We start from the raw sequence: 26,777 nt of genomic DNA, 5'->3' as shown, positions 1-26,777 counted from the left end.
CTAATTCTCAGATCCTGTTATCACTTCATAAGATGAGAAAGTGAAGATGTTTGCTGGGAAAACAGAACATCAACACAATACAAGCAGTCCTCAGACTTACAACACAATTGGTTCCTTACCAGTTCCGTCATAAGTTGTAACATTGTAACTCAGAACCGCAATCTACTCCATTGCGGGACCGAGCGTTGTAAACTCAAAACTTATAGTCGTAAGTCAAATCAGGGTGTCAATGTAGAAGCGACGTAAGTGCTATTAGTTGTAACTCGAACGTCGTAAAGTCAAGGACTGCCTGTACTGCCACCATGATATCCCAGAGGTGGTTGGTTTTGTTACATGAAGGCTACATGAATTCATGCCAGTTCATTATCAAATGTTTGCTTTTGTAGGAGTCTTTTGGGAAGTATGAAATTTATACCACCTTTTCCTGGATAATGCATTTGTACAGCATATTCACTTTGAGGCTATTCAGTGCCTCTGTTCTCACATTTAATCAGTTATAGCTGAAAAACCTGCCCACCTGTGACCCCATGTGATGGGGTGGCTTCCTCTCAATGGCAGAAAAGGGGTTAAAAGCAGCGCTAGGGAGACTGCGCAGGAGACAGGCAAACAGAGAAGGGCTGAAGGGAGCAGCCAATCAGGGCCAAGCAGGCCCATATAAAATGGGAGCTGCAGGGCTGAGGAAGTCAGTTCTCTGCTGGGAGCCCAGGGAGGAAGGACTGTGTCTCAAGAGGGCTGAGAGAACTGCCAGCACACTGGACAGAGCAGTGCTGCAAGCAGAGACCAGGGAAACTAGAGAGAGCTCGCTCCTAGCTGGCTGCTAGGGCCTGCAGGCCAGGGCCCTGAGGTAAGGGCAGAAAAGGGTGCTGGAGCTGCATGGGAAGCAGCCCTGGGATAATGGACTGCAGCTGCCACTGAGGGAAGTGGCTGGGCAGATTTTGCAGGTCCCCCGGAAGGGGGGAACACAGTGTGGCACAGCCAGAGGACAGTGTCACTGAAGAGGACGTGGAGGTCCAGGGAGAGACATGGGTCCTAGAGCAGGAGTGATGGCAGCAAGGCACCACCCGAAGAGAGCGCTCTAACACACAGAGCTAATTCCCATGACAGCCGGCAGGAGACGCTAGAGTGGTGAGCGCACCCTGTCACGCCCCAGCTGCTCCTACTCCTTTCTTCCTGCTGCTATTCTTTGTATCATTTTGGGTTACTGTTGTTTTCAAAGCTGCCTTACAGGAATTTTGTTTTTTTTAAATATTTTTAGCCTTGAAAGAGTTTGTATTTTTCCTGGACTAGCAATTTGCGCCGTTGTACTAAGTCCAACAGAATGTTCCTTCAAGTCTCAGCAAAAGCATCCACTAACTCCTCTCCCCATTTTCTTCTGATCTGTAAGTCTTGTGAATCAAGCTGAAATAACTGAGAAGCACTTGATATTGTACCATGGATAACCGATTGGCTATTCTGCTAGAAGCAAAAGTAGATCAAATGTCAAATGAACTACCACGATATATTTGGGAGAAAAGGAACTTTGGAAGATCTAAAGACAGAGAACCGACTAGACTACAGTACATTACATGTCTGGACTAAAGACAACGATACCTGCTACTAAAAAACAAATATGGGTCATTCATGAATAGGGTCCTACCAAACTGATGGCCACGAAAAACGCATCACGGACCGTGAAATCAGATTTTCCCTGTGAAATCTAGCTATTGTAGGGGTTGGGGAGGGGCAGGGCTGGGAGCATCCCAGCCAGGGGCTCCTACCATGCACCAGGCCCCAACTGCTAGTCAAGGTGGGGCTGGGGAGGGACAGGACTTCCTCTTCCCCTGCATGGCCACTCTTGGGGGCGGAAGGAGATCAGACCCACCACCAGGAATCTCCCCTAGCCACTGCCTTCAGGGACCAGCTCCAAAGGCAGCACAGAAATCAGGGTGGCAGCCCCATGACTCCCCACAATCCACTTTTGGGTCAGGACCCACACGGTTACAGCACCATTAAATTTCAGATGTAGACATCTGAAACTATGAAACTGACTATTTTTAAAATCCAATGACCGTGAAATTGACCAAAATGGACCATGAATTTGATAGGGCTCTATTCATTAACTATTCATCTTGAGTGTTTGTTGACTATGGTATGTGATTGGCCACTTAAGTCACATGATATAAATTTCAGTTTCCTGACTGGATAACTGAGGCTTCCAGTTAAAAGAAGAAAAATAAGGAACAAATTGTAAAAGATTAATCAAGAACACTATTTTGTGCACAAAATAACTGTTTGCATTCAAATTATAAGCACTGACATGAACAGCCATTCCCAGTTCTTCCAAACAAAAACCTTTTTGACATGTTCATAACTGAAAGAACAGAGAGAGGTGCTGGGAGAATCATACATGTTAATTGATTAAAAACTGTTAATAGCTACAATACTATAAATTACTTTTATAGACATACTCAGAAATCATCTATTAACCTTCCTTTGTATCTGTACATACAGTACTTACCAACTATCCATTTTCAAAATATAACTAAGACAAAATATAAAATTCTAAATAAATTTATGGAAGCTAAAAGCATGAAAAAATCTTCGTTCATTCTGACGTTCCAGGTTATAAAATAAATAAATAAAATTCTATGAATCAGAATTATCCAACAGTGAAACAGTTGTTCTAAGACGATAGATTAAAATTGTTTTGGAAAATAAAAAGGTACCAATCAATATATCAAAATCAATCAAAAGAGGGATTCTCCCTCCCACTACCACCTCTCTACACTGAATTGAGGGGCCAAACCTCCATAGCAGGCCAGAGAAGAATTCTTCCATGGCACAGATATAAACTGCCGTAGGCTTGCCCCCTTCACATCCTCTGGCATAGGGGATGTGCCAGCATGTGGGGGGGAAGGCAGGACAATCCTGAGCCAATATGAGTTTTGGAGCCACCCATACAGCTGTACCATGCCCCATTGAGCCCAGAATCTCAGAGATGCAATGGTGCTCAAAGCACTCTCCTCCAGCAGACGCAGCAGTCTGATTCCAATGCATTGGTGTGACAAACACTGCTATTATAAATTATCTCATATGTTTTTAGTTAAGGATGAAAAACATAAAGGGCCACATTATACTTGAAAGGGACAGGCCTGTCTTGCACATGGTCCACAGCCATACTGCAGCTGGGGTGCTTCAGAGAGGATTGTGCAACAAGAGAAACACCATCACCTGGAGCTCCACAGATAACTAATGGTCCTAAATTGATAAGTGCTGAGTCCCCTCAACTGCTGTTGAAATTAATAGGAGTTAAAGGTCTAACTATCAGTCTCTAAAGCGGTAAGGTATGACTGTTTAGAAGTGTGCAGTCATGTAACAATGTTCAGCAGGTGCAGGATTGTGTGCGACAATTGCCAGTTTTCAAAACATTACCCTAGAAAAGCTTTAATTATGATATATTCCATCTATGCTCATTTATGAGATTTACTGTACATGTTAATTGTACAGCAGTGGAACAATCAGATATAACATAAGTGTGTAAAAGTATTCCTTTAAAAAAAGTAATAGGTCAGACTACATTGTAATATTAAACCTCATCATGGAACAGGATGCTTTATCTTCATTCTGTTTTCTTGCATTGAAAAGGCCACCAAATATTAGAGATAAGTTTGAACAGATTAAATATAAGAAATAATGTCTGAAAGTCCAAACACTCACCTATGAAGTCTGGTATGATTTGGGAAGCTATAAGAAAACCACCCAAAACTATGCATACAAATAAAATGAACAGAAACACCCACAGAGAGTTTACTCGTGACATTGAACAAATGGGTCACATGGTGTTTTTAAGAGTATTATCGGGAAAATACATGCATACTAATAGGATATAAAACTGGGTTCTTGATAAGTAGGTCATGTAGCAGTTTTATAGTCTATTCAAATGTACACATGCATACTAATGGCATACAAAACTGGGTTTTCTAAAAGTAAGAAGATTAAACAGACCATAAAAATCCCATAACATGGACAGGGATGACTGAGGAGGCTGCACTGCTAGACGGCTGTATGTATTTGTCAGGGATAATCAGTTTTCTGACACATTGTGTGTGTCTTTTCTCACTGAATTGTTTGATATTGTTTCTGGGGGAATATCATGTTTTCCTGCTAGCCCACAGCAATAAAGATATAGCACTATTTTAAAATTGGATGTTACAAAGTTACTCTGCCTCTTCAGGGCTTTAAATTACCAAGCCCAAAAAAGTGAGAAAAAAGGGAAAAAGACAGCTCAGAAGAACAGACAGAAAAAGAATTGAAAAGTTTGACTGAAAAGCAGCCAATAATTCCTCTCCCAGTTTATATTCCTGATGATGGGGTAATTAAAACTAGTCCTTGTTAGATAGATGCATTATATAAGTAGAAGAAGCAAAGTACAGGAATATAAAGAAATATACTTTGCAACTCTAAAAGATAGTAAGTGTTTTGTCTTGCCTTTTTTACTTAAAGACAGAAATCAAATATTTGAGTAATTAAATATGCTTATAATTTTTTATATTAAATAACAAACTGTACTAGATTCAAGTTTCCAGTTGCAGCATTACATCCATTTCTGCTCCCTTTTAGAGTCTGTTGTAAATGGCAGAAGCAAAAAAGACTCTTTTCAAAAGGCAGAAGGTCCTCAGTCTTCCCTTTTAGGAGCATAATATGCACCTGCACAAATGAACTGTGTGCGCAAATCTGAATATTTGTGCCTCCAACCAGTTGATTATGGCCACATTGTGACTATAATAACCCAAGTACTAAGATTTGTATTCACAGTTTTACTGCAGGTATAATACAAATTTAGCAGGTGGAACTTGAACCCACAGTAAAGCTTCCTTCTCCTTCCCTCCCCTCTCCCCAGTACTTCTCTTTTAAAAATTTGGCTCCTAAGGTGAAAAAACAATTTAAAAAATCCTTGTATCTACAAAGTGTCATGTCCAATTAACTTTAAACTTTTCCCGAATCCTATTTACAGATCCATCATAATATGTTGCATTCTTCACCCCTTCATCACAGTGGAACTGCTGTTGGGTCACCCCCTTCTTTGCTTGAGTGTTATACATTTTTACCCTCTAAGAATGGAGTGCATTGTATAATGTCAAGGGAATATACAAATGATATCAGTACCTGCATGACAGTGCATTTTATTCTGGTCGAGACTTGATGGTCTCCCCGCTCTTTTGAACCTGACGGACCTGATCCATTTGTAAACATACTCTGTATAGCTGTCATGCTGTCTGCCTGACTGCACTGATAGGCAAAAACTAATAAAAAGAACTTTAACAAATAACATCATGTCTGTCAGGCAGGCAGATAGGGCTGGCGTTTTGAAATTGCCGGTCACACAAGGGTGAAAGTAAGTTGAGTGACTTACTGGTACGCTGGGGCCAGCTCTGGCCCCCGGAAGGGATGGGGTTGAGGGGGTCAGAGCCAGCCCCAGCCCACCCTGTAAGGTAAGTGCCCCCACACCGGGGTAGCAGCAGCAGCCCAGGACAGCAGCGGCAGCAGCCCGGGGCCCTGGGGGCTATTTAAAGGGCCCGGGGCTCCCCTGCTTCTACCGCCCCAGCCCTTTAAATAGCCCCCAGAGCCCTGAGTAGCGGCGGTGTGGCTCCGGCAGCTATTTAAAGGGCTGGGGTGGTAGAAGCAGGGGAGCCCCAGGCCCTTTAAATAGCCACCGGAGCCCTGCAGCCGCCACGCCAGGGCTCCAGCAGCGAGGCTCTGGGGCTCTGGAGGCAATTTAAAGGGTCTGGGGCTCCAGCCACATTTCATCTTTACTTAAAATTGCACTGAAAGCTGATTTCAAGAACCTACAAAATTTTGACTTCTCTTATGTTTATAAAGCACTTGCAAGTTCATTGTTATTAAAATCACAGTACAAATAATATTTTCAGTCACATTGAAACATACCGTAGATTTGGCTGCCTAGAAAGTGTCATAATAAGGACTTCCTTAATATGAATCAGTGAACCAACTAGATATCCTATGACCAATGCACATCCTTTGCTCTGGTGATTTTCTGCGTATGCAGATACAATGCGTTAAATAAAATAGGCCAGATTCTCAGGCTCTGGTAAGGTCCCTTTTCACTGCTGCTGCGTTATAAGACAGCAGCTGAAGATTCACCTGCTGGGAAGTGCTACGCCACCTGCTATGTCTCCCATGAGAATAGGGGATGTTTCTGGACAAGTCAGAAGCGTGGGGAACACAGTGTACTCCAGTAGAGAAGCTCCACTGGGGTTGCTCTCCATTGGCAAAAATCAGAGCAGCCCTGAAGCTGCTCTAACTTGTGCTGAAAGCTAGTTTGGTACCTAGTAACATCATGGATCAGCAAGAAAGCCACCTATGACTCTTGACCTCCCGAGGTGTTCTAAGAACTGCATTGGAGTTGGTGGGGATCTGCCCCAACACATGAAACTGACCTGCAACAAGCGAGTCATTCTGTAATTGTGTTAAAACTAGGGCTGTTGATTAATCACAGTTAACTCACGTGATTAACTCAAAAAAATTAATCACAAATGAAAAAATTAGTCACAATTAATTGCACTGTTAAACAATAGAATACTAATTGAAATGTATTAAATATTTTTGACGTTTTTCTACATTTTCAAACATTGATTTCAATTACAACACAGAATACAAAGTGTACAGTGATCACTATATTATTTTTATTACAAATATTTGTACTGTAAAAATGAAAAACAAAAGATAGTATTTTTCAGTTCACCTCATACAAGTACTGTACTGCAATCTCTTTATCATGAAAGTGTAACTTACAAATGTATATATTTTTTGTTATATTAACTGCACTCAAAAAACAAAAAAAAAATGTAAAACTTTAGAGCCTACAAGTCCACTCAGTCCTACTTCTTGTTCAGCCAATCGCTAAGACAAACAAGTTTGAAGGGACATATGACTCTTTAGAAAAAAGAGAAGGAGTACTCATGGCACCTTAGAGACTAACAAATTTATTTGAGCGTAAGCTTTTGTGAGCTATAAGGTGCCACAAGTACTCCTTTTCTTTTTGCAGATACAGACTAACATGGCTGCTACTCTGAAATGAATCTTTAGCACATCTGGCACATAAATACCTTGCAATGCTGGCTACAAAAGTGCCATGCAAATGCCTGTTCTCAGTTTCAGGTGACATTGTAAATAAGAAGTGGGCAGCATTACGTAAACAAACTTGTTTGTCTTAGCAATTGGCTGAACAAGAAGTAGGACTGAGTGAACTTGAAGGCTCTAAACTTTTACATTGTTTTGGTTTTTGAGTGTAGTTATGTAACAAAAAAAATCTATCTTTGTAAGTCGCACTTTCACGATAAAGAGACCGCACTACAGTACTTGTATGAGGTGAATTAAATATACTACTTCTTTCATCATTTTTACAGTGAAAATATTTGTAATAAAAAAATATAATGTGAGCACTGTACACTGTATTCTGTGGTGTAATTGATATTAATATACTTGAAAATGTAGAAAAACATCCAAAACTATTTAATAAATTTCAATTGGGGTTCTATTGTTTAAAAGTGCAATTAATTGAGATTAATTTTTTTAAATGCGATTAATTTCTTTGTTAGTCGTGTGATTTAACTGTAATTAATCGACAGCCCAAATCAATACATTTGAAAATGTAGAAAACATCCAAAAATATTTAAATAAATTGTATTGTTTAACAGCACGATTAATCGCAATTAATTTTTTTAATAGCTTGACAGCCCTAGTTAAAACAGAAGTAAATTCTAGTAAAGAAACTACGCCTGGTGGTTCAGATCCAAAGAGCAGAAGTTTTTCCAGTGCTGCCAATTCTCTGACTTTTCTTGAGTCTCATGATATTTGGTGTTTTTCTTAAATCCTCAGGTGCTGGAATTAAGTTTATTGCCTGAGAATCTCATCTTTCATTTTAAAATAAATGTAAGTTTCTGGGTCTCATGGATGGGGACAAAAATCTCAAAAATGTATACCCTAAACCACCAACACCAGAAACCAAATTAAAAGAATCCAAATTTTATTTTAAAATCTCATGATTTTCAAGTGCCTGATTTACGATTTTGGCAAGTTTGGGGTTGGTAATACTACTTTAATTTCATATAATTACATTGGACAGCCAAGCAATATTGTTTTATTAAGCATGAGCTTTTAATATGAAACTCATTTTCCTAAGAAATGTAACAAAAATCCTTCTGAACCATGGACTACCCGAGGGATATTCAGCCAAGCAATATTTTCTGCCAGTGGGAGACTTCTTGGCCTAGAGTTTTTCAGCAGGCCGGCCCTTATCAAAAGGAGACCCAAAGGTATCACCAGAGGCAACAGGATATCAAGACCCAATGAACTCAGACTAAGTCCAAGATATACTGCCAGAATTTGACCACCTTCAGGCATTCCCCCAGACATGAAGGAAAGTGGCTTTAACCATACAAAGCACCAGTCTGATACGCCATCCTCTCTAAACAAGATAAATACAAATTAAGGAACAGAATAAAATGTAAAGGGTTTTTTACTTACTTGCCTGTCAGATTATGGTCTTTATGGTTTCTGCTGAAAAACTTTATTCCAATGGAATTCATAAAGCAAGTTGCCTCACAAAGACTTTTCATTTCCACAACTTTACTAAATATTTCTTCATTTGGGTGGGAGGGAACAGGCTAACCTAATCAGACATACTCTTCTCATTCTCCACCCCAAGTACCTGCCTTTTCTGCCTCTTATGCTCAGGGACTAGACAAGCTGAACTTCCACCCAAAACAAGACATGAATCAAACTCAACTTTTTAGAGGCTTGGTGGTTCTGCCCCCACCCCCCTTCCTCCCTTCTCCATTTTGTGCACCTTTGGGCAAAAGTACCAAAATACCAGAAGACAGACAATTCTCATACTATTTCTGACCTCACTGGAATGCAAAATTACTAGAAAATGTCTGGAAATTAATTTCATCCACTAACAAGGAAAAAATTGTTGTAGACAACTCATGATGAAGCTTGAATCAGCTGCTGCTAAATCAGCAGCTAATGCACTAAATGGGCAATAGCTTGAATTAACCATTGTGCAATTGGAGCTATCACTTTGAACAAGAGAGTCAAGGTTATCTGAAACTACCACCAAACCTTCTGTGGTTCACCCACTACTGCTTACAGTTTTCCCACTTATTCTGGAGAGAAAGGTTTCCCAGTGTGAATTCTGCAAGAGAAGAAACTGCAGATGCTCCAAGAATTATGGATTTCAGAAGCAGGGAGTTCTGGCTCCTAAGTAGCTGTGAGTGGGGCAAAGTCCCCTAAGAGAAGAATTTGGAGGGAATCTCCTTGAGAAGAGTTTTCCTGTAGGAGAGTACAACTTAGGTCTGAGTTAAAATAAGGCTATGTCTACACTACAGCCTATGTTGGCATAACTTATGTCGCTCAGGGATGTGAATAAACCAACCCCCGAGTGTCATAAGTTACACTGACATAAGCTCTCGTGTGCACAGCACTATGTTGGCGGGAGAGCTTCTCATATAAATATTTTCTATATATAATGCTAATATGCATGCATAACTCAAGCAGTTGGTCACCCAAAGCCAGATACAGAAGGGCGAACTCACTAAGTAAAATACAGGCCTGAGAGAAAAAAAAAACTAGTTTATGAAACAAGCAGCAGAAAAGGAGAAAAATAGTCTGATTAGGGAGGTGGGGGGAAGCATTCATCCTGTACAGTTTGCAGGGTTCCCACTTGTGCTAGCTGCTGAAGGATTTATTTCTACCCTAATACCTAGCACAAACTCCTCTTAACTAGGAAAATATTGGCAGTTTTAAAATTAAACACTTGAGAAAGCATAGGGTTAAATTCCAGCAAAATCCAAGGGATCCTGTAAATTTTCTGTCCACATTTTCAGCTGCTTTACACATCACATCCACCTCCTCAGCCCATAGTGGAGTGCACTGTCCTTTTTTCTGCCCTATTCACAGATGAGGAACAATCTATGGAGCTCAACTGGGGAAAATTTTGAACTAAAATTTTTAAAATGTAATTTTGAGAGAGCTACTGAACATTTGGATTGTTACTTTGCGCTACACAGTAAAATTGGTCACTAGGTGCCTCCTAATGCAACAAATGTCCACACAGTGATACATTTGCATATCTCTTTACATTGGAGCATCTGTACAACTCTTCCGCAGAACAGAGCATTACCTCCATGTCAAGTGTATTGTGACACTCTACTAGCATGCTACAATTATCACAAGATATCCAATTAGCCTAAAGCCATTTCCAGAGACATAGCAATAGTTGCACCACCTTTAAGTGTTATCTCTAGATTCACTGATAGAATATCTCATTATAATAATTGTAACACTGCAATGTTCCTAAATCTTTTACTTTAATTCTAAAGGAAATGGGACAAACACAATATAGTGCCTAGTAGGATAGTATCCTGATTCCTGGTTGGCGCCTCTATGTGCTATCACAATATAAATAATAACAATAAAGAAAGAAGATTTCACAGATATCCCAAAACAAAATGGAAATGAAATTAGCTAAATAAAAATACTTCTCATCACCTACTTTGCAACAACAGCATTAAAATCCAGTACGAGAAAAAAGGAGCAGATAAGCTAAAATGTAGAACTTGTATTTATGTATGTTTTAAGATTGCTTTAAGGAGTTAATAGCGCGTCATACAAAATTATGTGCTCTCAAACAGTATGTTGATGGCTTATTTTTGGTTTTCCACAGAGAATTGATGAAAGCTTTTTAAAAGATGCATTGACAGGATCCTTCCCAACATTTTGATTTCTACCACTTAACACAAAGCAGAAAATAGTTGTGCTTTTTGGAAGTTTTTTATATTACATTAGGGAGACACTCTTACTCAATTGTAATGTATCCTGTTACAATAGTGGAGTGATGGGAAGTAGTATCAGAGGTTATTAGCTACTAAGTGGCTTGTGAATAGTCCATTTGTATTTTATCATTTTTCTGTTGTGCCAAGGGAAGAGATACTCTTACACAATTGACAATATTTATCTAAGAGACACTGGAAGAAAAAAAATATACAGCTATCATTGTCATTGTGCCAACCAGATAATTTCCCTCAATCCTGTATTCACATTAAGGGGAAGCAGGTGGCTTTACTATCTCTTTCCTGCCACAAGGATTTCTACTAGAGGCTTGCATATTTAGATTATAGCCAGGACTACCTATAAGCCTCATTTGTGGAGGTTGCTGAGGGGATGCGTAGATTCAGTGCATTCCCTGGTTACCCTAAGCATACGCCTCACCATTTAGCACGGCCTATTTTTTGGACTAAGACTGTCCCCTACTGGCAACCCCAAACCAGCATGGAGGTTGCTTCTTTTCACCATTTCATTCTCCTCCACTGGGAAAACTTGGGAAAAGATAGTATAAACTTTGAGCTGAACTTAGCCCACAGTCCAAAGAGATGCAAATTAGGACCAGACAGAACAGAAAGCAAAAGAATGAGAAGGACTTCCATGGAATAAAAAGCAAGCAACAGCATAGCTGGAACAGGGTCCACTGGTATCTTAAATAGATCATCATTGTGCTATCAAGTTAAACAAAACAGATCTGATGAACGAGCAAAGCTAGGACAAACCATTGCCTTCGATGTCACACCCTCTTATTTAACTTCTAATAAAAAGTTAGTAATTAAACTTTAAAGTTAAATAAGAAATATTAGTCATTGAATATGTATAGGACTTCTGATTTTTGGTTTTGACGAGTAAACACTGATTTCATATTTTTTTTTAACCGCCAGTGTTTTATTGGTGTTTATCTAATTAACACCAGAACCACCCTGTAAATGGTTACTTGTATCTAAGGATAAGTCTGCACTGAGCAGTAACGTGGACTACAGGGGCATGATTTTTAAAGCACACTAAGTTGTGGTGCATTAATTGATCCGTGTAGACCCTGATGGTGCACGCTGAAGATTCCCTAGTGCACTTTAACATAGTGCTGTTTGAAACAGTACTACTTTAAAGTGCACAAAGGAACATCACACACAGATTTACTCATTACAGTATACACTACTGTAATGAGTAATGTATAATATACACATTTTCAGGGCTTTCTGTTTGTATATATTGTAATGTGTACTGTAATGAGTAATCCCCTATTTTAGGACATCCACATAAAAGTAAAAAAATTGCTAAAAACAAACTTCAAAAAAACAGAAACCCTAAATATGTAGCAACAAATTTTTCTCTTTGTCCTCCTTCCCCACATGTCCCTTCCTCTCCCCCGCCCATCCCCCCAAAAAATCACGATTTGGAAGAATACCTATAAGTGAGCTGTTCACCGTTTTTAAGTAACTTAATACCTTTTGGAAAAGTATCATAGAATCATAGGACTGGAAGGGACCTCAAGAGGTCATCTAGTCCAGTCTCCTGCACTCATGACAGGACTAAGTATTACCTAAACCATCCCTGACAGGTGTTTGTCTAACCTGCTCTTAAGAATCTCCAATGATGGAGAGTCCACTACCTCCCTGAGCAATTTATTCCAGTGCTTAAGCACCTTGACAGTTAGGAAGTCTTTTCTAATGTCCAACCTAAACTGCCCTGGCTGCAATTTAAGCCCATTGCTTCTGGTCTCCTCAGAGGTTAAGGAGAACATTTTTTCTCCCTCCTCCTTGTAACAACCTTTTATGTACTTGAAAACTTATGTCCCTTCTCAGTCTTCTCTTCTCCAGACTAAACAAACCCAATTTTTTCAGTCATCCCTCAGAAGTTATGTTGTTTTCTAGACCTTTAATCATTTTTGTTGCTCTTCTCTGGACTTTCTCCAATTTGTCCACATCTTTCCTGAAATGTGATGCCCAGAACTGGACACAATACTCCAATTGAGGCCAAATCAGCACGGAGTAGAGCGCAAGAATTACTTCTCGTGTCTTGCTTACAACACTCCTGCTAACACATCCCAGAATGTTGTTTGGTTTTTTGCAACAGCGTTACACTGTTGACCCATATTTAACTTGTGATCCACTATGACCCCCAGATCCCTTTCCGCAGTACTCCTCCCTAGAAAGTCATTTCCCATTTTGTATGTGTGCAACTGATTGTTCCTTCCTAAGCGGAGTGCTTTGCATTTGTGCTTATTGAATTTCATCCTATTTTCTTCAGACCATTTCTCCAGAACATTTTGAATTTTAATCCTATCCTCCAAAGCATTTGCAACTCTGAAAGTAGTTAGGGCTTTAATCTAAAGATTTCCTAGATCAGTATATTGGATATTCACGGTGGCTGCTGTGAATGGGCAATTAATGAACTGGTAAAGGTGCATCAAAAAGATTGTTAATTACTACTAATTGCTGAGAGGAGGTAATTAACAGAGTACTGCAGAACAGGTTCTCCATGTCCTGCTACATATGAACTATATTGCATACAATCTTGTTCTAAGCCCTTCCAGCTTACTTCATTCTCTCAGGGTGTGCAATTATACACACAATATGGTCCTAAAAGCAAGAGCCTGTATCAATGCACTTCCCTGAAAGACTGTCTCCATTAGATTAAGGAACATGTACATTTGTTGGAATTCCATCAGAGTTTATCTGCATTGCCCCATCTCTTATCTCCTCTCTTTAGTGTCTCTGCCCTGGTTCCCAAAAAGATTTAGACACCTAGTAAAATCACAGTAACACCACTGCAACCCACAAAGCCTAAGTTAGGCGCCTAGGCTCCCAAAACAAGGAATGGGGAAAGATAAGCACCTTAGAATGGGATCCATAAAGCCCAGCACCCCAGGCCATGAACTGCCATAGCTAGCCAGATGCTGACCATAGGGGTGTGTCCTAAGCATCACCCTTCTCACAGATATAGGTGCCTAAGTCCAGGCTGCAGGGAGGCATCTATTTCTGCTAATAATGCACAGATGGAAACTCTCTCCTGGAGTCAAGTGGCTTAGCCACCTAAGATGTTTTTTGAGAGAGTGAATTAGGCACTTGCCTTACTCGACACAAAACAGCAGCAGGAGTATGAGATGGTGGTGGTGATAACCTTATAACTTTTAGCCCAGGCTCAACTTCCCCATCAGCAGAGGAGGAGAAAGGATTTGAACAGGGTCTCCCACCTCTCAGAAGAGTGCTCCCATCAGTGAGCTTGTGATATTCTGATGATGTGCTCCCTCAGACTCTCCTATTGAAGCTGTATAAATAAAGAGTCATTGGAGCAGGGGGACTGGACTCCAGGTCTCCCATCTCACAGGTGGATGCCCTGCCCACCATGCTACAGAGTCACTCTCTCGCGCACGTGCGCCCAATGAATTTAGGTATTTATACTGGGATTTAAACATAAATCCAGGGTTTAGGCGCCTAAGTCCCTTTGGATCTGGGCCTCTGTCTTTGGACCCTGATCCTGCTGCAGTGCCCTTCTTCTTTCCTTATAACACCAAACATTCAGATTCAATACAAAATTCTAGACTCTCTTCTGTTTTCTAATTTACTCTTGTGCTTTACTTTCCCTTTCCAATTTATTTTCATTTTTCCTTTGTAAAATATATCTCACTCAGCCATAAAACCCAAACATCTGCACTGCTTCATTGGTACCTTTTTTCTGTTTTCTGGAGTGTCATTGAATTTTATCCTGTTCAGGAATACTTTAGCTCTTTTAGTCTATATCTGTCATTAATCTACACCTGGAGACTTTACCTCTCCTCCCTCCCAATAGGAAATCCTAATGCACTTTGAGGAAATGCTGTTGCTGAGACTTGAAAATCAAAGGCCTGGTCCACAGTAAATCAACTTAATTTTCTAACTACACCAATCGGGGTGGGAAAAATCCCACACTCCTGCATGGCATAGTTAAACCAACCTAAGTCTGTATGTAGACAGCACTAGGCTGACGGAAGACTTCTTCTGTCGACCTAGCTACCGCTTCTCAGGGAGATGGATTACATACACCAACGAGACACTCTCTCCTGTTGGCGTAGGTAGTGTCAACACTTTAGCACTGCAGCTGTGCCACTGTAGCATTTTAAGTGTAGACAAGCCGAGTTAGAGAGACAGTTGTCCTAGCAAATCCCAGACTGCATTTCCAAAATCTAAACTGCTTTTCCCAAAAGGGTGACACAAGAACCATCATTTTCAGGTGGGCACAGAAATTTGGTTTGCTTACAGTCCACTCTTTAGTGCAAGTCAATCAGATGACTTTTAAAACTGGAGATAGGACCTAACCAAAACCCTGGATCCAAACACCCTCAAACTCTGCAGTTCTAATCTGGTTTGGAATTTTGCCTCTCACCTCCTATCTCCATGGGCTAAATAAAAATCCTGGATCCAAACATCAATGAATTCAAAGCACTTCAGGGCTGGGATGGGAGAAGTATTTGTTCTAATCTGTAATCTAGTCAGATAAATCAGTGTAATTGCATTGACATCAAGGTTTTCACCAGCGGAGGATCTGGCTCAAAGACAAACGTTGAAAGGTAAGTAATATTTTTAAGTGGCCATACAGTGTATTTGAGTTATGCTACTGTTTTTCAAACAGACTATTTTGTTCAATAATTCTTCATTTGGATGTGTGATTCTGTTTCTTCCTTCCCGTTGTCTGCTGGATTGGGAGATAAAAAGGAATAAGAGTCTGTGCTATTCTCTTCATTTTTTCTTTTCTCTAGTTTTGTCTCAAAATGACAGCAAGAAAAGGTTAACAGTTTTGGAGTTCAAAATATATCCAGTCAGTCTAGAAATAACCTCAACATCAATTACTTCTTTGTGTAGTCTCCAGAGATTTACAGATACAGGTATTACAATTTCTATGTTAATTATCCCTAAATTTATGTCTGGCATAATGATTGCTTGCCTGTTGTCAGAAAGTAGGTCAAATCACTAGCAGAGATTCATCCATACTAGAAACTGATTCCAAGATTTTTACTGGCCCTTTAAGACATATCTTTCTGAAACAGATGGCTACAACAAAAATCACAGAACTTTCTTATTTTCCTTAGTTTCAGGGATGTCTTGGGTGGTTTCCTGTAATAAATTCAAGATCCTTATAGATTTTTTGCAGATATAGCTCCTCCAGAATTGTAATTTCTGGACTTTTTTTTTATAATGTGAGTAGCCAGGCAAAAAATATCTTCTGTGTATCTATAGGATTCAATAATGAACCTCTAAGAGATATGCCCCAAGCAAAACACATTAAAGGGTTTCCCTTTCATGTGCTCTTATCTCTCTATCTTAGCTACTTACATGTCCCCATCACTGCGTTATATGGAGCATCTCATGATCTTTAATATATTTATCCGCAACATCCCTATGACTGTAAGGTGGGGAAGCGCTACTGTCCCCATTAAACAGATGGAGAACTGAGGCACAGAGAACAAAGTGACTTGTCCATGGTCACACAAGGGGTCTTTCACAAATATTTCTAATGGCATACACAAGGCAGAGCTAGCTGCTGTGCTCAAGGCAACCGTTTCTGATAACTGAGCTATCAATTAACTCCTCCAAAGCCATCCATTGGGGGCCACTTCCATAACTAATACACACATTAGAAAACGTCAAATTAAGCCTGACTGTGCTGTATTACATGCAATGGAGACTCACATCTCAGATTACTTTAAACTTTAGTACAGTATTTATGTAATTTTAATAAAATTGGGACAGCTGCTAATAAGGGTAATACCTGCACGTCGACAATTTACATTGTAAAGTGCTTTCATTCAAGTGATTCTTAAAATCATTGAAGAAAAAAATACCTAAAGGCCAGATTCTGTGAGATGCTCGGCATTTTGCCTACAGGAGGCCCAGAGTAGCGCAATTTTTCCTAACTGAAGAGATATTTTTAATCTTTAATGTTTGTACTAATATAATATTGCTATGGTTCATTACAGAATTCTTACAAGGTGCATTCAGCATATCAGAACTTTGGGTAATTTCCAGCAAGGTCCATAAATTAAATAAATTCCATGGAGAAGTAGTCTAGGTATGTGTTTAATTAAAGAGATTTATCAAGATTCAGAATAAAATCACTTTCTGGGAATGGGAAAACTAGTCTGCATAAAATAAGAATTCTCCCTTCACAACAAACGAAGATTTATTTATTTTTAAAGTTTGGTTTAATATTTTCCCTTCATTATTTAATGATTATCATAATATAAGACAACTATGCACTGCCATATTCATTTTCTGTCTCTCTCATTTACAGGTTTGGGCCACAAGCAGAAATGGTGAAATAAATAAATACATTTATATAGTACCTTCCAACCAAGGCATTCAAGGTGGTTTACAATCATTACTGCATTAACTTACACTAGCAACAACCTAGAATTTTCCTATAGTTGAATTTTACAGATGAGAGAGACTGCAGTGGAGATATTTCTAACAGAAGCCAAAAGGACCACTTCATGATCCAAGTCTATTCAATACATCCCTTTATTCTTCTAATCTTTCTACGAAGTGTAGTTGGTGATCATGCTTCCTCTACTTCCTATAGAGCATCTCCTGAAAGATATCAGCTGCTCTGTGCAGCAGCATTTCTGAACTAGGACATGGTTACTAATGGTACGTCTACACTACGCAACTTACACCCATGCTGCTAAAAGGTGCGCAGTGAAGCCGCTGTTTGTCGGCAGGAGAGAGCTCTCCCACCAACAAAAAACTGCCACTCCCAATGAGCGGCATTAGCGTTGTCAGCAGGAGAGCGCTCCTGCCTAAGAAGAGTTGTTCACGCCAGTGCTTGTTGTCAACAAAACTTCTGTCTTCGGGGGCGGGGGGGGGGATGGTTTTTTTTAACACCTCTGAATGACAAAAGTTTTGTCTTTCACTTGCCAGCGTAGACAAAGCCTCATTCAGAGAATCAGTTGCATACAGTGAGAAGCCACCATGTTTGCTCTGGAAACAGAACGATGTTTTCAGTGTGTCCATTAAAAAGAAAATGAGTACTTGTGGCACCTTAGAGACTAACAAATTTATTTGAGCATAAGCTTTCGTGAGCTACAGCTCACTTCATCGGATAAGCTTACGTTCAGATAAATTGGTTAGTCTCTAAGGTGCCACAAGTACTCCTTTTCTTTTTGCGAATACAGACTAACACGGCTGCTACTCTGAAGTGTGTCCACTGTACATGCTTACTCACACACAAGCAAGAGTGAAAACAGCAAAATCCACCCATTTCTGCCAGCAGTGATAATTTTTTAGATTGATTACACTGTCAGTTTAATATGAACAACATGTCAGTTATCAAAGCAGTGGAAGCTTTGGCAATGCTAGAATCAGCAATAACCTGGAATATTAATGTTGTTTTGCAGCTTACAAGTATTTATCCATCATTTGACATCTGTCCTGCTCTGCTGGTGGTGGAAGATTAGTGTCCTGAAGAATATTTCTCTTGTAATGCTAAAAACATTCTCCATAATCAAAGTTCTGAAATCCAGAGTTTTTTCACACAGAGCCAAATGTATCCATTTAGCTTTAACATTATCTGACATCTTTGCTTCTTGTGAGTGTTCATTCCTCCACATTAAGAGTTATCTCCTGAGCACATTGTTACCCTGTAGTTTATTTGCCCTCAAAACTCTTGTTCATGCAGAGAGCTAGGCACACAATTCATAGTTCATCTGGCGAGTTTAGCCCCTTTTTTACATTTGTGAATTATCTGCAAACAGGCCATGAATTTCGTTACATTTGCTCACTATTCATAAATGTTCTGTGAATCATTTTTGCTAACAAATTACAGTCTTATGAGTTTTTTGAGAACTGGTCACCACTTGGTTTTGTGATTTGTTATTCGACCAGTCACCTAAGTCACACTGTATTATTTCTATTCCAATTAGATAACCTCATCTTTATGAGCAGAAGTACCTGAAGAAATCACTGGGGCCTGCATTCTCTCCAGGAGAAAATGAACTTGGGAAGGAAGCACTTTCGAAAGACAAAACTTGCAGGAGACAATTTTACAGCATTTAAAATGATCTCCCTCTTTTGCACAAGAAAGAGCATTACGTAGACTCTAGATTCAAAAGTATTATTTTTATTATTTGTATTGCTGTAGTGCCTAAGCCCTAGTCATAGACCATGCCCTCATTGTGCTAGGTGCTGTACACACACACAAAAAGGACAGTCTCTGTCCCAAACAGCTTACTGTGTATAAAATAAGAGACTACAAATGGATTCCAGACAGACAGAGGTATACAAGGGAACAATGAGACAATGTTGGTCAACATGACAGGCAGTGGTCATGGCACACCAGCCTCTTAACCTTCGTCAATTTTTTTGTGGGGATTACCAAAAAAAGGAAGTTTAAAGAAGGGTTGTGAAAGACGTAAAATTAGCTGGCGTTCTTGCTGAATAAGCAACTCCCTGTCACCAGATGAAGAAGGTGGTGGTAACACCCCACATATTAGAAATGCTCTATGAACAGCATACAACAATTCAGAATGTCATATGGCTCCACTCAGGCCCAAAGAGAGAGCTGCCTGTACTTGCTGTGGCCACAAAGGGTCTGTGCAGCATCCAGAGGTCCATCAGCAATGCCCTGAACCTCTTCAGTGAGGATTCCTGTCATCAGCCAAATCATTCCATTGATTTTGTTCCTGGAAAGGGAAACCCTCACTGGTTCGAGTGGTGCTACAAGAGAAACAACAAAAGCATAGTGCACTGGCAGGAAAAAAAACAAAACACTGCACATTCTGGCAAGCAATGTCACCATGTCCAAGTACCTGGTGCTCAGATTTAAAACACGATGGCTTCTTTCCTCCTCCTTGAGGAAGAGAAACACAAACACAAAGACCAATTGACATGGTGGCTGAGCGCATTCCACGGGGCCTTTACTGAAGCACAAGGCAGAATCATGCTGCTCACAGAGATGCACAGAAGCACGGCAATAAAAGAGCTCCCTGTGGGATAGCCTTCAGAGCTTAGGGCTCATCAGCAATGCCCGAGCTGCTGGAGAACTCTGCTGATGCTGGGCTGACACAGATGGTTCATGGATATTGCTGTGTCTGCTACTACAGACTCTTTACTGCACTGGCAGCTCAAGAGGGATTTCTGACCTTGTTTCACACAGCTGCACAACACTCAGGCTACCCTCCGCAAGCATTTATTCCAAGCAGCTTTTTAGCATGGCAAGTGCTATAGCAACCAACAGAAATACATGCCTGTCCACAGGCAAAAGAGGCTGGCCATCATTAAAATGAATTAATACCTGCTTCTATGCAATTACCAAGTGCCAAAGCAGTTACCAGGTAGCAGCTGGGAAGAACAAGGCACAGAGGTGGAGAATAATCTCTTAGAGAAATAAAAGATTTACTCCACGTTCCCCATGGTGTATACCTGCCAGAGCCCATTTTATTTGCAAAGAATACACACATGCTACCATTTTCCTGGAGACCACTTGGCTTCAGTTACTTTATACAAATTCTGCTCTGAGCTACAACCATGTTATCCCTGAAACTTAGTGGGGTTCCCCTAATGTTACTCCTGACAAAAACTAACTCTGGGACCAACTTTTATTTATTTTTTTTTTTTAAGCCATACATGCAAAAATACAACAAAAATTGTTGGGATAGGAACTACGGGTTTTTAATCTTCCCCAGATAAACTATAAAAACAGAGTAGCTTCAGCTACGACACAACTAGCATGCAAGGTTGCATAAATGTCAAAGATGTAAATCCTATTCTGAACACATGACAGAGTCCAGCTGCACAGATTTTATTACTGAGTCTCAAAGAAGAATCAGTGCCTTAAGTGATGACTATACTATATAACCACACGGCTGGTCTGTAACAATAATAGAATAAACCCTATTCTCTTAATATTAGATTCTTGGCTTCTTATGATGGATTCAATCCTTACCATATTTATTTCACAACTTGTAGGAAACAGTGACTACAACAAAAAAAAGCAGCAAATGCCAAAGCAAAATCAAAGAAAATGTAACACACTGTGTAAAATGTGCTCCATCCATACTCCTGATTAATGCATGCTTTTTATACACAAATACACACACACCACCTACAGTAACTTCAGTAAAAAACGCATTTGTCAAGCTGCTTCCGGCACCCATGAAAATCAATGATTAAAGGTTCCCTTCTGATTTATAAACTTTGGTGTTCTGGCCTATGGCTTTGAACAGGTGAATTTTCTTTTTTGCTCTGCTTTTAATCCCAGCCTTCTCAGACAAAGATATTCTTAATAGGCTGCTAGTTCAGTTTCTTTTACTGAATAAAAGTTTTTGCAGATGGAAGGCAAGAGGTCTCTCTTTTCTCATTGTGGAATAGTTCCACAAAAGAATAATCAAGTGTTTTGTTTTTAAAGGAAAGATACTTCAAACCTTGGGATTCTGAAAATGTCTCTTTAAAGTCTTTGTCCTTCCAGAAGGAAATGCTAAGATAAAATTAAAATTCCTTTTACTGTGTCATAAAGAGAAAAAATCCAGTTGTTTGGGGATTATCCCTGTATGTGAATATGCAGTAAAAGACGTGTACACACAACATTTGGCCCAAAGGACTTTTTAATGGAGGTTGGTTCAATTTCACAAAGAAATGAGCTTCTCTTGCAAGGTGCTGAATAGTCACAGGATCAAATCCATCAGTGTGAAATTCCAAATGAAAAATACAAGGCAACCCCCTAAGTTTACAACACTGTTCTGTGCTGTCTACTCCACTACAGCTGTACCCTATGGATTACAGTCCAACATCACTGCTGCTCAGCCTTACTATAATGAATACAATAAAGCAACAAGAGTGAAGTCTGTTCAGACATAAGTTATCACTCAGGCATGGCTATTTTGAAGCAGTTAGGCATTGTAGCCTGCGGAGCTAGCATTAGCATTTTATTTTACTCAGCCGTAATGCAAAGGAACCCAAAGGCATGTATCCTGAAAGACATAAGGTAAGCAGTTAGCATAAGGCTTTGAGACTTGTGAATTTTGGCACAGATAAATGGCCTGACAGTCACCCTGTGTTTTGGGGAACTGGGAAAGGTGTGTTTAGGGGGGAAGTTTATACCAGATAACTGCATGGAGACTGAACTGATACAAGGCTTGAATATTTTAGGATAAAATGTTGGCAAACCTTTAACTACAAATTTGCCTGGACAACGAACTGACGTATATAATGATTAGTTGAAATCATGAATATACTAACCTACAGGATAAAGATCACCCTAATAATGTTGGGGTAAGGAAGTTAGACATGGACAAGGAAGGCTGGTCATTTGAATGAATATTCAGGACAGCCCCTATGTTCTATAATAAGCCAGACCATCCTGTAAGAGGGAGATCTGGACCATCGGACCCATCTAGCATGCCAGAGACAGGGCTGGAACCTTTGTGTCTTGCCACCAGATCCTGAAGGATAGGTGGGAGTATATTAGCAAGATATCACTTTAACTCTGTATTTTTGCTATCTTTTTATGTGGCTCAGCACTTTTTTGTCTTTCCTAATTGTGCTAATAAAAGTGGTTAAAGTTTTGCTTTGCCCTCAGCGTGAGTGTCTCTGTTGTGCACATCAGGGTTTCCAACCACATATTGAACTTAATAACCTGGATTCTGTTGTGGCTGATTCTGGGTCTAGAGCCTTACTTACAATCTCCCAGTTCTTTGTATCTGAATTAACTGGAAATCAGTAATAATCAATAACCACTTAAGAATCAGGCAACAGCATATAATATCTGGTGAGAAAATCATAAAAGGTTCTTTGGGAAGTTCTCTTTTTTGTTTGGTTTTCCCTGTGTTTCCGTGGCCCATACAAGGTGACGGGGGTCAGGAAATAAAGATCAAAGTCTCTTACCAGCACTTGTGTGTGGTCTCACCTTTATTACAGGGGCAATCTGTCACATCTAGGCTTGGATCAATTTAACTTGGACACTTCTACTACATTAATGAATACTTTGAATGTCTTTTGATTAGCAACTGGGATTGCAACAACTTAGGAGCTGAATCTGTGCTGTGGTAAGTAACTGTGATGGGGAGTCCACCCCACACAAGGCCTGAAAGGAGTAAGGTTTTGTCACTTAGAAACCATCCCGCACAACATTTCAGGGGCAATCATCAGAGCTGTCTTCCTACAGCAGAGCTTTCCTGGGTAACGGACATTTCTGTTCCGAAGCAGCAGCTGATGAACACTTCAGGCCGACATTCCCGGTCCAAGCCGGCCCTATTCAGAACTGACAAAGGCAACTCAATCACTGCTTGTACAGCTGGCCAACATTTTCAGAATATGGATTTTGATTAAATTTCTTAGACTTTCAGTGCTCTAGTGCTGAATATAGCCATCCTGAAGCACCGGCAAAGCCTAAAGGTCATGTGAAAGACACAAGTTTGAAGAGCACCAAGGAAATAACCTTGTGGGACAGTAATTTAAAAAGTACTTTCCAGTTGCAGTCTGGGATAGATCTTACTTCCTGCCTGTTACATCGTCTTCTACTTAATTTGGTTTCAGGCTAAAAACCAACATGACACAACAAGTATTTTGTTTGTTTACTAATCATGAGAACTACTGATAGTCATTTACCTTATACTTACAGATCCTCTAATTACAAATGAATAAGACAGGGACATTTTTCCTGTGTGTGGTGTTAACAATTAGATCAAGGATACGCACAATAAATACTCAATGTAGCCTTCATTAAGACACACTGTATACAGGTCATATAGTAAGAAAGCTACAGGAAATTATCACCACAATAAATGAATAGGACCCTGTATCACCATAATACTATAATTAAAAGACCCACTATAGAAAGAAGTATATGAAGTCCTTGTAAATCTATTAATCTCTTTAGTTTCTTGAACTGTGGTCATGGTATCCAAGCACTGGACAGAACAGTGCATATTGATGGTTCATGTGTATTCTCAATTATTCCCATCTGCAGTTTTTCCAACAAAGATACCCTCTGAAGTGAAACAGCAGCCACTGGAGTCAGTAGTGTGGCAAAATACCTTGTTCACCTCAGTAGGCTCAGTCCTTTTTAGCCTTGAAGACTCAAGTTTGGGGCAAGGCAAATCCTTATAGGTGGTACAGGGTCAGGGTCAGGGTCAGGGTCTCCTCAGTCAGTCCCTTGTGCTTATTTTCCTTCTGGGAGCAAGTACAGCCTCCCTACTGGAAAGGTTTGGTGTCTTGCTGCAAACAACCTACTAACAGCTTCCCTCCTACCACCCAGGGGAGGGTTTAAAAAGGTCCCAAGTAGTTGGAGTCAGCTGAACCTAATTCGTTCCCTAGCAACCCCTTTTCCAGCTGAACCTTATTGCCCCCTGGTTCTCTCTCCTCAGTGGATAGGGAGGGGCCTTTTAAACCCCTGGGACTAATTACTACCCCCCCCTTTTGTAGCTGTTTGTCCTGGATTTACCACAGTAGATACTCCTTCAGTTGACAGAAGTCAGTATCTATAGTCATGGTTGGCAACCTGCGGCTCATCCGGGTAATCTGATTGTGGGCCATAAGACATTTTGCTGACATTGACAGTCTGCAGACATGGCCCCCTGCAACTCTCAGTGGCCGCAGTTCACCGTTCCTGGCCAATGGGAGCTGCGGGAAGCAACGGCCAGCACGTCCCTGCGGCCGCAGATTGCCCACCACTGATCTATAGCCTTTTGTAACCGTGGCCCATGCAAGGTGACGGGGGTTAGGAAATAAAGATCAAAGTCTCTTCCCAGCACTTGTGTGTGGTCTCACCTTTATTACAGGGGCAATCTGTCACATATAGGCTTGGATCAATTTAACTTGGACACTTCTCTACATTAGTGAATACTTTGAATGTCTTTTGATTAGCAACTGGGATTGCAACAACCTAGGAACTGAATATGTGCTGTGGTGAGTAACTGTGATGGGGAGTCCACCCCACACAAGGCCTGAAAGGATTAAGGTGACGAGGTGTGCCAATTAACTGCCCAAGTTGCACCTAGAGTAGGAGCCAGGGAGTATGGATTAATTAGAGATGAGGCTCAGCTGAACAGGATGGGCCTGTATAAAGCCCAGGAGCTGAGAGCAGAAAGGCAGCTATAGGGAAGTGATCTGCAATCACTTCTTCACAGAAGGGAGTTTGGGGACTAGCAAACCCAGAAAAAATTAGCCAGAAGGTTAGAAAAGGTTCAGGGGAAAAGCAGAAAGGTCCAGGATGGACCAGACCTTGGCTGCTGATTAGAAGGTCCTTGAGCTGAAACCTGGAGTAGAGGATAGGCTTGGGTTCCCCTACCAACCACCGGGGAAGTGGCACAGATGCGGCAGTAGAGAGCAGACTGCCTGAGACAGTTCATCCTGAAAGACTTTGATACCCTAGAAGGGGAGGATGTGTGACTGGGCTGGAGAGCTAAGCCACTAACACAGCATCCTGCCTCATTGAGAGGAAGGGAAGACAGAGTGTGCGGTGAGAGGCAGGAAGGAGATGTCAGACCTGGAATCAGCTAATCCCCAGAGTGATCAGGAGGAGGCGCACTTGGGGTAAGCAGCCCCTGTGACAGTAACCTTTCCCAAAAATAGGTAATTCAACTAACCACCACCAAACTTGTACTGCATTCAGTCCTACTGGTAAAGAATGAACTTTACTGTAAGGATTGTCCAAATTGTGATAGGGCATGCACCACGTGCTGGCCCCATCTGGATAGTGAAACAAACCAACGGTCTGACAATTAGCCAGGAAATCTGCCCTAGCAAAACGTGAGCCATGAACTGAGCCTATTTGTCAGAGCCCTGCAAACCACCAGGCATGAAAACTAGTAAAGAATTCCCATTGCTGCCCAAGCTTCTATTAAGTTTGCAGTTTAAATGAAATTGTGACTTAACTATACTAGAGTGTCAATCTTCATTCTTTGGTGTGCCACATCAGCTAAGGATCCATCCTCCTCTCTGCATGCAGAACTCATAGCACATAGGGAGAATAGGTTTCCTCTTTTAAAATGTTTTAGGCAATATAGATAGGGAAAAAAACTCACTTCATTTGAGCATAAGAGCTCATGGAAATTAAATTACAGCTTTGAGATTTCATTTCCTCCTAACCTGTGGGAATGGGGTTAAACTTAATCAGGAACTTGTAAGGGCAGTTTCCAAATGTTTTTTAATATAATTAGATATGTATTAGTAGTGCACCAGTATCTTTTACCTGGCCTTACTGTGGTTCCTCTGGTCTGAGAACAAAACTGAGCATGTAAATTTCACCTGTTGAAGAATTATTGTGCCCACTAAACTGTTACTCTCCACAGCTATTCTATTAAAGCGGTCAGAACAAAAGCCTTTTCTCCTTAGCTTCGCATTTCATCAGGGATCAGTTTACACTGCACATAAATCTACAAAAGACAGAAAATCACAGATACCTGAGCAATAAAAGCTCCTCATTTAATTGTAAGCCCTGGAGTTCTCAAAAAACTTACAGAAAATCTTAAGTCTGCAAGGTAAATGTTGCCTTTTAAATGTTTCTGTTCTACTCTACAGGGGCAAAGAATTGATAAAAGATTGGAATTGCCTCAGGGTTGTAATTCTTAGGCTCATGAAGCATTCTAGAGCGGCTCAAGTAATTCAGAGAGGAAATGAATAGAGAGCTCTTTTCAAACTGGCACCTCAATTTAAGATTCAGAGCATCTTCCGTTCCTCAACTTTCAAAAACCCAGACAATGACCCTAGAGACAGTGGCCAATATGGCAGCAACCACAGTAGACAAAGCACAAGGAAGTGCTTCTGCTGTAGTTATCTTTTGTGATGCATCACTTAAACATGGGAGCCCAAATGAAAGAGGTTGCTTAGATATAACAATACACAGAATTCTGAATTCCATGGTGAAAATGGTGGTTATTTATACTTTCAGACAGAATAACTATTGCAATTCTTCCTATTGCT

This window comes from Natator depressus, chromosome 10 (assembly GCF_965152275.1).
Source record: "Natator depressus isolate rNatDep1 chromosome 10, rNatDep2.hap1, whole genome shotgun sequence".
In the NCBI taxonomy this organism is placed as follows: Eukaryota; Metazoa; Chordata; order Testudines; family Cheloniidae; genus Natator; species Natator depressus.
This window is presented reverse-complemented; position numbering follows the sequence as displayed.